We start from the raw sequence: 12,859 nt of genomic DNA, 5'->3' as shown, positions 1-12,859 counted from the left end.
GATTCAAGATACTTTCAAATTTAGACAGAAATTATTAGGTGCCAATACTGCTGTGATGTCACATTAGCTGCAGTGTTAGTTTTGGGTCTGGGCCAGTGTACGCAGCCTGGTCCCACCTGGTGCTGCGTGTTCCTTTAGCCTCCCTTCCTGTTTTACCTCTCCCACACTGTCATTCCTTCCTCTCCCTCTCCTTCTCCCCCCCCCGCCCCCCTCGACCGAGTGATGATGCTCTGACACTGCTTGTGTACACGGGGTGTGAACAGTGTTTGTGTGTATGGTAACAGTGTCAAGTGCTATCAGCCAACCTCTTCTGCCAGAGGACAGGATGCAAGTAGACCCCTCTATAACAGCCTACAAATAGAGAACTCCGTGTCTTACTGGCCCACTACAAATAACGAGCTGTTAGTACATGTTAGTGCCCCGTATTATTGAAAAGTTAGACAAGATTTGTTTATTTACGGCGTGGAAAAGTTTTGACAGATCTGTATGTAAGCTCTCAGGGTGTGTAAGATACATGGAAGATACACACAGTTCACCCCAGTATAGGATCAGAAGGGTGTAACAATTGTTACACTTACCTCATTTCTTCTGGATTGCGCCAACCGTCTTCTGTGCTGCGGTCAAAGAGGAGCATTAGCTTACCACATATTGAGCATGACAGACGCCCCCACAATCCAATCTTCTTCAGCGTTTCTCCAACCCACAGGAAAGTTAGTTGACAGAGATTCAAATATGCAAATAAGAAAATCAGCAAACTGGTTTGAAGTGCACAAATCATCGTAAAGGAGCAAAAGAGATTCTCTGATTAATTCAGGGGTGCCTCTAGGTTTTTTTAAGAAAAATGTAAATCTGCCAGGAAAAAATTGGAGCATGTTCACCCCTGCATTTTTCACAAATACCAGTTGAATTCAATCCATTGTTAGTATTATTAGCACATTTACATAAGACAATGACAACATGGTATAACCTTTACATAACATGGGAAACTTGCTATAGGAAAGTCAGGCTCATTTCCACCTTTGAATCCTGCCTCAGATGTAAGTAGCCTAGACAGCCAGTTGTGTTGTAGTCCTGAATGTGGAAGGAATGCCTGGCTCTCCCAGGAGCTCACGTTTAAACACAGGTATTTCTACGGCTTCAACAAATCTCCTACTCATCACATGGGAGAATCATTGTGTGTTCTCAGTATGCATGTAATTAATTTTCTACAAAGTGGAAGAGCTCCAAAGAAAGCCCAGGTCGGAACGCACTCAAAGTCAGTAGCTTTAGCAATCCCTTAGAAACATAACACCTTCTGCTAGGCACATCATAGGCATGAGCTAAAAGCTCTCCTACTTCAGGACTCACACTAGGAGGCTGTTTGAGGTGGTCACATCATGCCCATCCTTTTTCAGCTGAACCATATAAATAAAACTGTAAAATTGGTGTGTTTCACAACTCATGAAAAAACCTCTAATTTTGTTTTAAAGTCTTCCTTCCTTCTCCTTGACATGGTGATTAGTGTCTTCCAACTTAAACCAACCTGGCAGAGATGGACTTGATTTTGAGTTGTTGTACATTGATGAGGGCTCAGACCTCTAAACTGTTGGGTAAAAGGCTGGCTTTTCCTACATTAATTTTGAGAAGGAACACTTTTCAATTATTCAATTCATTTGCATAAGCATGAAAATGAAACATTTTATTTTAGTTATATGGAATATTTTGATCACCAGGGAAAGTTTTTGTGTCTTTTGTACTTCTGTGGAAAGATATAATAGCGCTTAAAAATAAATTTTCAATGTTTTTCTTACTTGGCAGTCAGACTGAAAATCAATCTTTTACCCTCTTGGAGACCCCCCTTCATCAAACACATTCAATGTAGTAACATAGATGATTGCTTAGAATGAAGGCTTTGCAATGCATCTGCTGGCCAGGTTTCTCACAAGTGGGCTTTTTTTTTTCTCAAATTATTCCAAATAGGTGGTCATTCATGTCAAGTTCTACCGATTGATTTTGTTTGCAAAGCTTTTCCTAAAGATCTGTCAAAAATTTAAAAGACATGATTTTTAGCCTTCTATAAAAAAAAAAGATATTAAAAATAACCATTCTCGCCCAATCATAATAAAAACATCAATAGAAAGTGGAGCAGTAGCCAGCATTATTTCCTTCATCCACTGGAATATCTCACATGGCTGAGACAGTTTTAAGGTGTGCAGTAAAAGAGCTATGGAATCTCTAAACAACAAGGAAAAAAATAAATATTGAATTGCTGCATCATTTGCAAAGCAGCTATCATCTTGAGCTCTGAACGATTCAAGGACATGGTGGAAAAACAAGATTATAGATCTTAAACATTATAGTGTGTAGTACATAGGCATGAGATTGAGATTGTACAAGGAAGTTTTATTCCTTTTTTTTCATGGTTTTGAGTTATTTCCCTTTAGAAACAGGATAAATTATGTTACTTTGAAATATACACTGATTTATTTTCAGGTGTTATCAAAAAACTCTCCTTGTTGTCATGGGTATTAAGGGGACTGCATAGACAAAAGCATCTTTCACCTGACTTGACAATAAAGCTTTGCAAATGTCAAAATGCTCCATAACTCAGCTTCACAAAAGAGAGAAGCTGACTTCTCAATTCTCCATTAAACCTGTGCACTCCATAGATTTGCAGCTTTCACATAATGGATTTCTAGCAAGAATGTTTCACAGGTTGAGGAAACAATCACTAAAATTCTCAAATGTCTGATAGAATTTCCATTGGTGAAGTGGCAGCTATTTCTGCAGGCAGACAGTTGCCTCTGTACACACCACCAGCCCTGCAGCACTGCAGAAGCTGTAGCTCTGGGGGGGGGTGGGGCTTCTAGTATCTTGCCTCAATTTTAGGGGAAGATCCATCTGCACACAGGTTGCCAATGTATTTACTTAGAGTACAGAACACATCCTTGATATTGAGGACCAAGTCACTCACACTCCAGGCTCTGCACACCTAAAGGGAAATCCTTTTACTGTAAAATCAGGAGGACAGATATGAAGACACTTACTCTTTTTTTAGGTCTACAGTGTCCACTCCAGGTGGATGTTGTTCTTTAGAAGTCCAGAAATGGTTAATTTCATGGTGATGAGGTAACACTTTGATTGAAACTGAGCTATGAGCTTGTCCCAATACAACTTTCCGAAGAGCAGTTCAATGAAGGGATACATTGCAGCGTCAAAAGGTGCCTTTTAACTGATTTTCACGTTGTGTCCTGAGCCTTCATCAAAAAACTTTCTCCACACACCACAGACTGCTGTTCTTTATCAGTCTGTGCTAGAAGGAGAAACTTTGGATTTTTCCTTTGTACTGAATAGCATTTGCTGCAAAATTAATGCAAAGCCCAGTTCTTTCCAAAAAGTGAGCTCCAGAGGCACAGGTGTGAAAAACTCATCTTGCTCTAGAAGTTGAACTCAAAAATAGAATTGTCAACACAGCTGCTAGGTAAGTCCTCTTAGAAAAGGTTTTTGGACTCCTGGCCAAGAAAACAGACCTTCTAAATATAAAGAATAATGAAATACGACTAGCTTTCTTTCCTCTGAAAATTTTCAGAGACAGAAGGCAAAAAAATGATCTAAGATTCCATATGCTCAGTTACACATAATATAGGAAGCTTAGGCTCCCATAAAAAAGGTTTATAAGTGGTAATCAGTGATGTCATATTAATTATAAGCAATAAGCAGTAGTGGTTGCTCTTGAAATCTGCAGGCTATGCTATTTTGGGCAATCAGCAGCTTTTTATATTAGCTGTTCATTTTATGAAACCTTTTGTGAACAAATTCTGGAAGCACAGCAAATGACTCGGTAAGTCAAAATGTCTGGACAGAACCATTGCTCCTTTCAGGTGAGGATTACAGCAAACAAGCCAGGGCTGTTCACAGTAATAATTTTTTTTTTAATGTATTTTTTCTTTCTACTTATTTAAGGTAGTGCCATTTAATCTGCCCATTTTAAATTTTAAAAATGGACCATAGTGGCATTATCTGTTAAGTAAAATATCTTCACTTTGTATTTCCTTTGAAAATGCCAGTTCAAAAAAACCAGAGGAAAAATGAAATTATTCTTTAAGATCATAGCTTTTCATTACAATAAACAGTGAAACCATCAGACTAAAGTGCACATGCATAGGCAAAATCTGTACTTATGCTCAATTTCACTGGAGTCCAAAACAGTTTTAAAGCTTGAATAATTGTTGGTAAAGTTCCAAAATCTAACTATTTATATACTTGTGTAGATCTTACAGTGACCAAGGTAGAGCATTTTCAGTATTATGTATTGCTTCTTTTATGCCATTATGATGCTATCTTTCTAAGCAACTGGTCTCCAGCTCAGATAGGGTTTTGACATTATACTAGATCTTTCAAGAGCAAACGCCATTTTTTCTAAGAACAAATATGTACGAGATCAGTTTCTTATTCAAACATATACTTTTATGAACCTTCCCCTTTCCAGTTAGTCCATAAATAAGATGTCACATCTGTTCTGATCATAAACTGTAAAGATTACTTTAAAGATTCCTAAAAATGGCTAAGCATCTTTTCATCCTTGATTTCCCTCAGCATCTTACTATCACTAGAAAGTAACTGAAGCAAAAAAAGCATGTGATATACAAAGGCCAAAACAGTGTTAATTTCCAAACAGCATTTTGACTTAGATTAATATTTTTGAGAAACATTATTTATTTTTAAACCTGGATATATAAAATACTGAAGTACGGAGTGCACAGAGTTAACAACGTTCAATTTGCAATACATTATTACAAGAGAAATACCTAGCTTTATTTAGATTGTAGTTCTGAGTAATGCAAAAACCCACAGGTGTTCATTGGTGACAATTTTCATTCATACTTTATCAATTTGCAGTACCATATTTTTTTTCTGTTCAGCTGAAATTTAAGGCAATATTATGCAATAGACAGAATATGGACATTATTTCTGATATAAATGTAGAGCATAATATATGCATTAAAGCTGTGAATGTAAGGTTTATAGTTTTTAAATTACCATTTCCGAGCAATGTGTTTAAAAGTATATGATATGTTCTCTGACAAAGATCAAAGGGCTTAATATATTTTGTAAGTTACAGCTATAATGATTGCATTTGCAAAAGCTGTAATTTACTGGTCTATTTCCATAATGAATGGGAGCCTAACGAGTCACACAAGCTGATACATTCAGCAAAAATACGGGACATCTTAATCTTGACTTGGAATATGCATTATGATAATAGCTGCAGTTTTACTGGAGAGTAAATTTTCTTTTATTTCGTGGCATGCTTACCTTGTCAGTCTTCCTGGGTTTTTTAGTTTTCTGAACCAAAATATATTTTAGGAATATCAGCAAATGAAGGGTTGGAGGAGGTTGCAATCGTGCATTCATTCCTGTACACACACGTGTTCTGAAATTCTGTGAGAGAAGAAAAGCCACATTCTTAGGTAAAGACAGGCAAGAAACCTGAGGATTATAGGAAGATACACCTCAGGCACAGTAATATAATTTCATTTTCCTTGGTACTCTAAATGGAATTATGTCATCACCTTCTTGTCATGGGGTGGGCATGACATGCCATAATCAAAATAGTGTATTGTATAGCATGTAAAAGAACTGCTAGTATGGTCTCTTTCCTGTGGATGTCTAATACAGATTTACATGGGTCCATGGAGAGACTAGACAAAGCAACGGAAAAGAAACTATCTGAGAATTGGTAAATACACAGCCAACTTCTGGCTCAGGAATAACTTGAGCAACCAAATGCTCAAGATGAGAGAGTATCTGTAGAAATTTGCCCTTTCCTGTAGTTTCCATTGGCATGTGCTTTGGGCCATTGTTGGAGAAGGAACGGCCTGTTAGGTCTACCCTCTGGTCAAAGCCAGTACGACCATTCATATGTTACATTCTTAGTTTGCTTTTGATCTTAGGTGCCTAGAACAGAAGATAACCTAAATATAAAGTAAATGCTTGTATCTTTGGATCTAGAAAAATGTACCAGTTTCTTACGTGCCTTCAATGAATTCAGACCTCCAGCAGGAAGCAGTGCCCCACTGAATGTGCATGCCTTGTAAATCCCTCATAAACCTCCACTCTACCAACTACACCCTGCAAGTGTTACAGAGATTGTCAAAACCTATCTCTTTTTCCACTTCCCACAGTCAGGACAGTTCACAGGAATTACCGTGTTCTGCAAGATCACTGGCTCAACAAATACAGTGACTTCCTTCTAAAAGTCTGTTTTGCCTCATGGGAAAACACAGTTCCTCCCTCTCATCCCTCCTTTTCAAGTCACTCTGACTTGTTACTGAGTAGTATTCCATGGAAGGGAAACTTTCCTAAGTCCCAGAAGTATTTTCTAGTTTGATTCAACACAGCTCATGTCTGTTTGACCGTTAAATGGCAAAACTCAGTTTTATTAATATCAGTGTAAAAGTCTTAAGTTTTGGGGTTTTTTTCTGTCCTCAGGACACTAAATCCCACATGTGTAAATGAATGAAAGAATTGCTTCGTCTAAGGAAAGCTCACAGAAACTCTCCTCTATATTTACCTGCACACTGTTCAGGTAAATAACCTTATGTTCTTGTTCAGCAAGCTACAAATCCAATCTTAGGGAGGGAAAAGAAAAAAATTTAATGCAAAGTTTACCCCACTTTCTTCAAAAAACTTTTTGCAGCTATTACAAAGGAAAGGACCGTATTCTCTTAACAATGCTCATGTTCAAGCAGTTCTGTTGATTTATAATTTTGATACAGAAAAATAAGTTATGGGTATTGATCTGTCCTTATTCAATTCTTTGTTGGTTAATTTAGTGGCGGCTAGCTTTTCCTGTACTGCTTCAGCGCTGCTTTGTAGTTCCCAGCATTACCTTTAACTCTTCTGTGAAACTTAGATACTGTATTCAGCCTCCCTCCAATCTTCAGACAGTAACTGGCTTTAATTATAAAATGTGTATTTGTTAAACAACTCAGATACTTTATTTTTATTTCCAGGCTCACAGGTTTTAGGAGAATGACTTTTTCTCTGGAGATTATTTTCGTTACCCTCACATGAACCCTTCATCAAAATGCTACAGCTTATCTTCCTTTGATAATTTTCACCTCTGTCAGCAAAATTATCATTTGTATAACCATATCACCACCTTTCTTTTTTTTTTTTTTTCCAGAGCTTGGAGTCTTAATGTTAAGATTTAAAAAAAGTGCTAAGAGTGGGAAGGGCAGGAGTTTATTTGTAGAAAGCAAGGGAAAAAAAAAAAAAGGAGGTACACTTTGATTTCCGACTGCAGTTTCCTCTGCAGCAAGTACAAAACTGTGACCCTTAAAAATACATCGGTTCTAAAGCAGATAAAACACAGTAGAGAGGTTGTGGGAACCAAGCAGATAAAGAGGTGAATATTTGTATAGGAGCCATCAATCTACCTACTTCTTACGGATGGTTTGTTCCCCAATGACACCTAAGGAGTGTAAGACCCCGTGGGCATGTAAGGCAGCATGACAGGTGGCCAGTTGCCTCCAGGCAGCCTTTGAAAGTCCATTTGCCTAACCTGACAGAGCACAGATAATTGACTAACATATTTCAGTTATCTGACAAAGTCTTAGGGTTGTGTCTTTGTGAAGACAATAGGGTTGTTCCCTTCCTTCCCTAGAAAAGAGAAGTGCTGAAGAGAAAGTCTGGAAATTTTTGTCTGTGGAGTCACTTTCAGCCTCAGATCTTTGAAGATAAGCTTCTCTGCAGTTAGAAAGTCAGGTATCAATTCCTTTAGAACAAACTGAATAAAATGTAAAAGATTTTTCTGTGTTATCTGTAATTCCAGTGGGAGTTCTGTATATGAAGATTGATGAATATGCAGAAAGTCATTAAGCCTATGTGTATTGTTTTCCATGATTGCTAGAAAAAGAATTGGAATTCTTACACTTTAGTATTGCTATTTTCAGTAGGGGTGGGACCAGATGACTTTCTGAGGTCCCTTATAACATATATTATTCCATAACTCCAAGTCCTCAATGTGATATTCTGATTCCTGGGTGGGAAATAAAGTTCTACAAAAGAAAAAAAAAATCTGAAAATTTCTGAAAATAACTTGGCACCCAGCTCCATCTTTCTTTGTCCTTCCATGGGATAGGTCTCAGCTGTAGGAGTCATGAGCATGACAGCAATGGCTCCTTTCTTGCGGCTTGTGAAACTGGAACAATGAAACTGGCTTGGGACAACTGAAACTGGTGCATATATTTTTTGAGGTTGAGCAGAAGAACAGTGCTGTGATGCCTACACCTAGAATCCAGTCTTCTGTATTTTTTTTCTTTCTGGACTTTTTTATTGGCTCCTGCTGTCTTTCAGTGCACATGTAGTGACTGGACTCTACCTACTCAAGGAAAAGCATTAGCTCATACCCCTCCTATGCTTCCTTAATAAGCATGCTCTTCTGTCTACCTAAAAAGGCTTCCTGCTGCCTGCTTTTAAGTTAAAATGAATATAAATCCTACCACAATAAATATTTGCAAAATACACAGCTGAAAAAACTCACAATTCTTAAGAGTGCTTTTGGAGACCTCCTTAGACACCACAGGTGTCTTAATGTCAGTTTAAGTGAGCCTTGGTATCTTGGCACATACACTATACTTTTGTAGATTTGCTACTTCCAGAGAAGAGTTACAGAATAGTTTTATGATGCTTTTCCTCATCATGTACCTTTTTTTAAATGCAAAGTTTGAAAAACCAAGCAAAGCTTGAAAAACCAAGCAAAGCACTTCCAGAAACCGTGAGTCAAAAAAAATAGTAAATTACTCTGATCTCAGTAGAACTATGGCAATTGATTTCCTTGCAGATACTGTCCCTGCTTGTAATTTACTAGATGTATGCAAATTGCATATGTTTAAATGAATATGCTAAATGTTGTGTAGTCAGTCTGGCCATGTGCAGTAGATTGCATTTGGTCATACATAAACCATCCATGTGCAGAGTCCTTTTGTCTGGATTTCAGTTTAGATTTACTGAGGTCTTATGATTCCAGCTGCTGAAAAATTCCAGATCAATAGCCAGAGAAAACTCAGATAAGTAATAACAGGCAAAAAACATATTGCCAAACAGTGGATAGTAACAACTAGAACAATTGGCATGTATAGAATGGGCTAATGCACCTTTGATATCTAACCAGACAATAGAATTAAATATGTAAAGAAAAAAATTAAGGAAAATGCAAAAAGATTCCTTGCTATCGCAGAATTTGCACATTCCTCTTCCTAATGAGTCTGTGCACTCTTTCAGATTATTTGAAACCAGTGCTCCAAACCAGTCCAGCTGGAAGTCCTTGTTTCTGGTAGGGAAGAAGTGTCATGCCCCTAATCCACAGGGCTACAGCCAAGAGCTTTTGAGGAGCCCCTGAAGTTGTGTTTGTCCATGTCCTCTATGAATCCTAGTAACTCCCCTCTGTGCATCTACTCAAGGACTAAATCTGCATGCAAAAAACTTCATACCATCTTGTCAGAGAAGCTTGGGGCAGGGCTTCTCTGCATTATGTCTGTAATCTACATGTCTGAACATCACTTGAATACTAAACCACGCACATCTTGCAAAAATGCGGGGATTAAGCAGGAGACTTAAAAACATAAGTCAAAACACCAGGGACGTGTAAGGCACATGCAAATATTTAGCTGAAGAGCACATTTCCATACCCCTTATGCTAACTGTCCACCACATGATCTTCTCCATTTTTTGTCAGTTGGTAATAAAGTTACACTGGCATTTTGAAATACAGGGTGATTACTGGAGTGAAAATGAGCATGATGAAATGCAGTGTACATTTTCTACTGTGGTGGATAAGAAAGATTTCACTCACTAACTCCATTGTCATCCTGAATTCATCCCTGAAATACCTTTGCAGAGCTCCTAGAAATATGTTTATGTGCCCTCATAAAAGTAGCAGATAATCTGAATTTGAAAACCACAACTGACTTCATGTTTTTTTAAGTATTTATGGCAGTAATCATAGATAACATGAGAAGGAATTCCACTTCGCACCTGCAGAGATAGTGTAAGGTGTCTAAATATTAAAATATATAGGATATTGTTTTAAAGATAATTAATGTCAAGGTATTGAATACTGCCTTGAATACTGCAAATATGCCTGTAAATGTCTTTATAGAAACTATGCTCATCCCTAAGAAGTTTATGCTCAAATTGCTAATTTAGATTATCAATGATAAATTGTTTTTGGAAAAAAATGACAGTTCACCATGAATTTACGAAGCTGTAGGCATATTTATCATATTTTTATCCTATTTGATAAAAAAAAAAAAAAAGAAATTACTGGATGTGTTCCAAATCATCAAGAAAATGGTGTCATTCCTTGGTTTCAAAGGTGATTTGAATGATAAACTTCTTTAAAATGGTGCTTTAGGTTTAGAGTTTTCAAACGTATTATATATCATGCACATATACTTTGTATTATGATCTGAGTTTGGGCATTTGTTACATAGAGAGACTTATTACTAAATTTTTGTCTAATAAAGAAGTCAAACTTAAGACACGTATCCGTTTTTCATTTCCTGAAAATCCTTGACAGTTTCACGCAACTTCTATGAAAAGAAACAAAAGAGTTGTAAGTCAAAATCTCATTTACCACATTTAATACTTGGGAGTTTTATTTGATTTTGTTGTTGTTGTTGTTTGGGGTTGGGGTTTCTTTTCTCCAAGACTTACAAAAAAATGAGGGAGGAAAAAGAAATTTTAGGCTTAAGATAACATAGGCAAGTTGAATGGTTTTATAAATTGCGGGGAATTGTGGTTTTATGTAAAGTTTATGTACTGTAACAGGATGAAAAAAAATTATTAATTGAAAAGCAAAACAAATATGCAATATCGTCGTTAAATGAAAGTAATTGATCACTTTCTGGAAAGGCTGTGTGGTTACCTGAAATGTTAAGCTACAATAAAGTTATAGTGAATAATGGTACAAATTTCAAATTATTGTGCATAACTCATTTGTCTACCAAATGATCCCATGGTAAGAAGCAGAAGAAATACGTACAGAAAAAAAGATACAGCAAGTAAATAAAAGTAAGTTTTAAGAAACATAGCTTAGAGAATCTATTTCATTAGGTTTTTTTCTTTGCAATTTTTTTAATAATTGGCCACTCAATTCTGCTGGGTAGTGCTACAGGTAAAGAAGATAACAGCCTAAAGTCTTGATGAGAAATAATCACCAGATTTTATCAATAGACTTTTAGTCCCCACCTATATTTCTTCATAGTATCTGCAATTTTATTGATTACATTTCTCTGTTTATTGCCGAGTCTGTGATTAAAGATCCAGCTGGCAAAGGTGACCAGTGTTAATCAGACCCTATCTCTCCTGACAGTGATCACTGAAAAAATATTCTCAGTGTAAAATAACCATCATCCCTGTACCAGGGAAATATTTATGAAGGTATTAGTTTAGCAGTAGGCAAGATGTTCTGCAGCTAGCAAATCTTGGCTAAAGAATTAGCACTTGGGAATTTTACAGGATAGTTACTTTCCAAAGGAACTAGGATATTTAGGCTCAGTAGGGGTGGATGATGTTTACAAAGTCTCTAAATAGGAAAACAGTGACCTCAGTTTAAATGATTGCTAACAAAACATTAGTGACATATTCTACAACCCCATACTGTGACCCCATGTATTTCCACTTCACCTTATCTATTAAGTCACAAAAAACATCTTAATCTCCAAATGGCCAAATCCAGAATGTTCGTGATTGCAGCTGATGAGTGAAGACAGACATTTTCACCTAAATCATCCCACAAAATAGAAAACTGATAAGTATTTCATTGTATAAAGCTCCCAGTATCTGTTATCCTATCTTGTACTTTGTGAAGGAAAAGACTGCACGTAATGTGTGTGGAATGAATATTCCTCCTGGGGGCCACCCTTCATCATGTCAGAGTTATCTCCTTTTCTGGTTTCTTATATATGGTATTCTGTGAATGCCACAAAGCATAAGGTACAGAGCACATCCCTTTCATCAACATCAGCTTAAAGAAAGCAAAGAAAGCTTTTCTTTTCAGGAAGAAAAAGTCCTTTTAAAACTGACTGTCTTAAATTCACTCAAGATGCTACTTCTCACTAAGGAGTATGCTGATGAAATGAAATGTTGACAGACTAATAAAAATATTCATTTTAATATTGCAATTGAAAATAAATAAAATGAATATTCACAGCAAGAGATAAAATACTTGGGTAACAGGAGAAAAAACATTTATTCCTCAAAAGAAATATTATACAGGATGAATAAATCATTTTCTTTACTAGACCTTCATAGAAAAAGCAAAGAAGGAGATAATCCTCTTTGAAAAAAAGGCGCTTAAGGTAGATGTTCTTTTGATTCAACTTTTAGCATCCTTGCAATAGAAATGTTCCTTTAACATATTTATTGCTAGAATTTGTTTTTATCATCTTAATCTCTGTGATCTCTGAGAAAAAACTTTCTGTGGGTGGTAGAATAATGCCATTTGAGTCACAGCATATTTCTGCAGATGCTGGAAAAGGACAGTTTTACTGACAAATATTTACCTATATAAAGCAGCCAACAAAAGGACATAGTACTTAATCATCTCAATTTTATTACTCATCTGAGGTGGTTAGTATACCAAATCCCAGCTTACAAATCATTCAGAGTTCCAACACAGGAACAAGTCTCAATGATTACATCCCATTTCTGTGATACAGGAAATACAGAATGTAAATTTTACAGTGGCATCACTCTTCCTGCTTTCACTTTTTTAAGCCTTCATTTGCATATAACTGAGCTGTGGCAGAAACTGCCAGTGGTAGTAGTCCTCGTTACAGACAGAAAAGAGAATTTCTCATATGCATGTGAT

Source organism: Corvus cornix, chromosome 1 (genome assembly GCF_000738735.6).
Source record: "Corvus cornix cornix isolate S_Up_H32 chromosome 1, ASM73873v5, whole genome shotgun sequence".
Taxonomy (NCBI): Eukaryota; Metazoa; Chordata; class Aves; order Passeriformes; family Corvidae; genus Corvus; species Corvus cornix.
Note: the sequence above shows the minus strand (reverse complement) of the source record.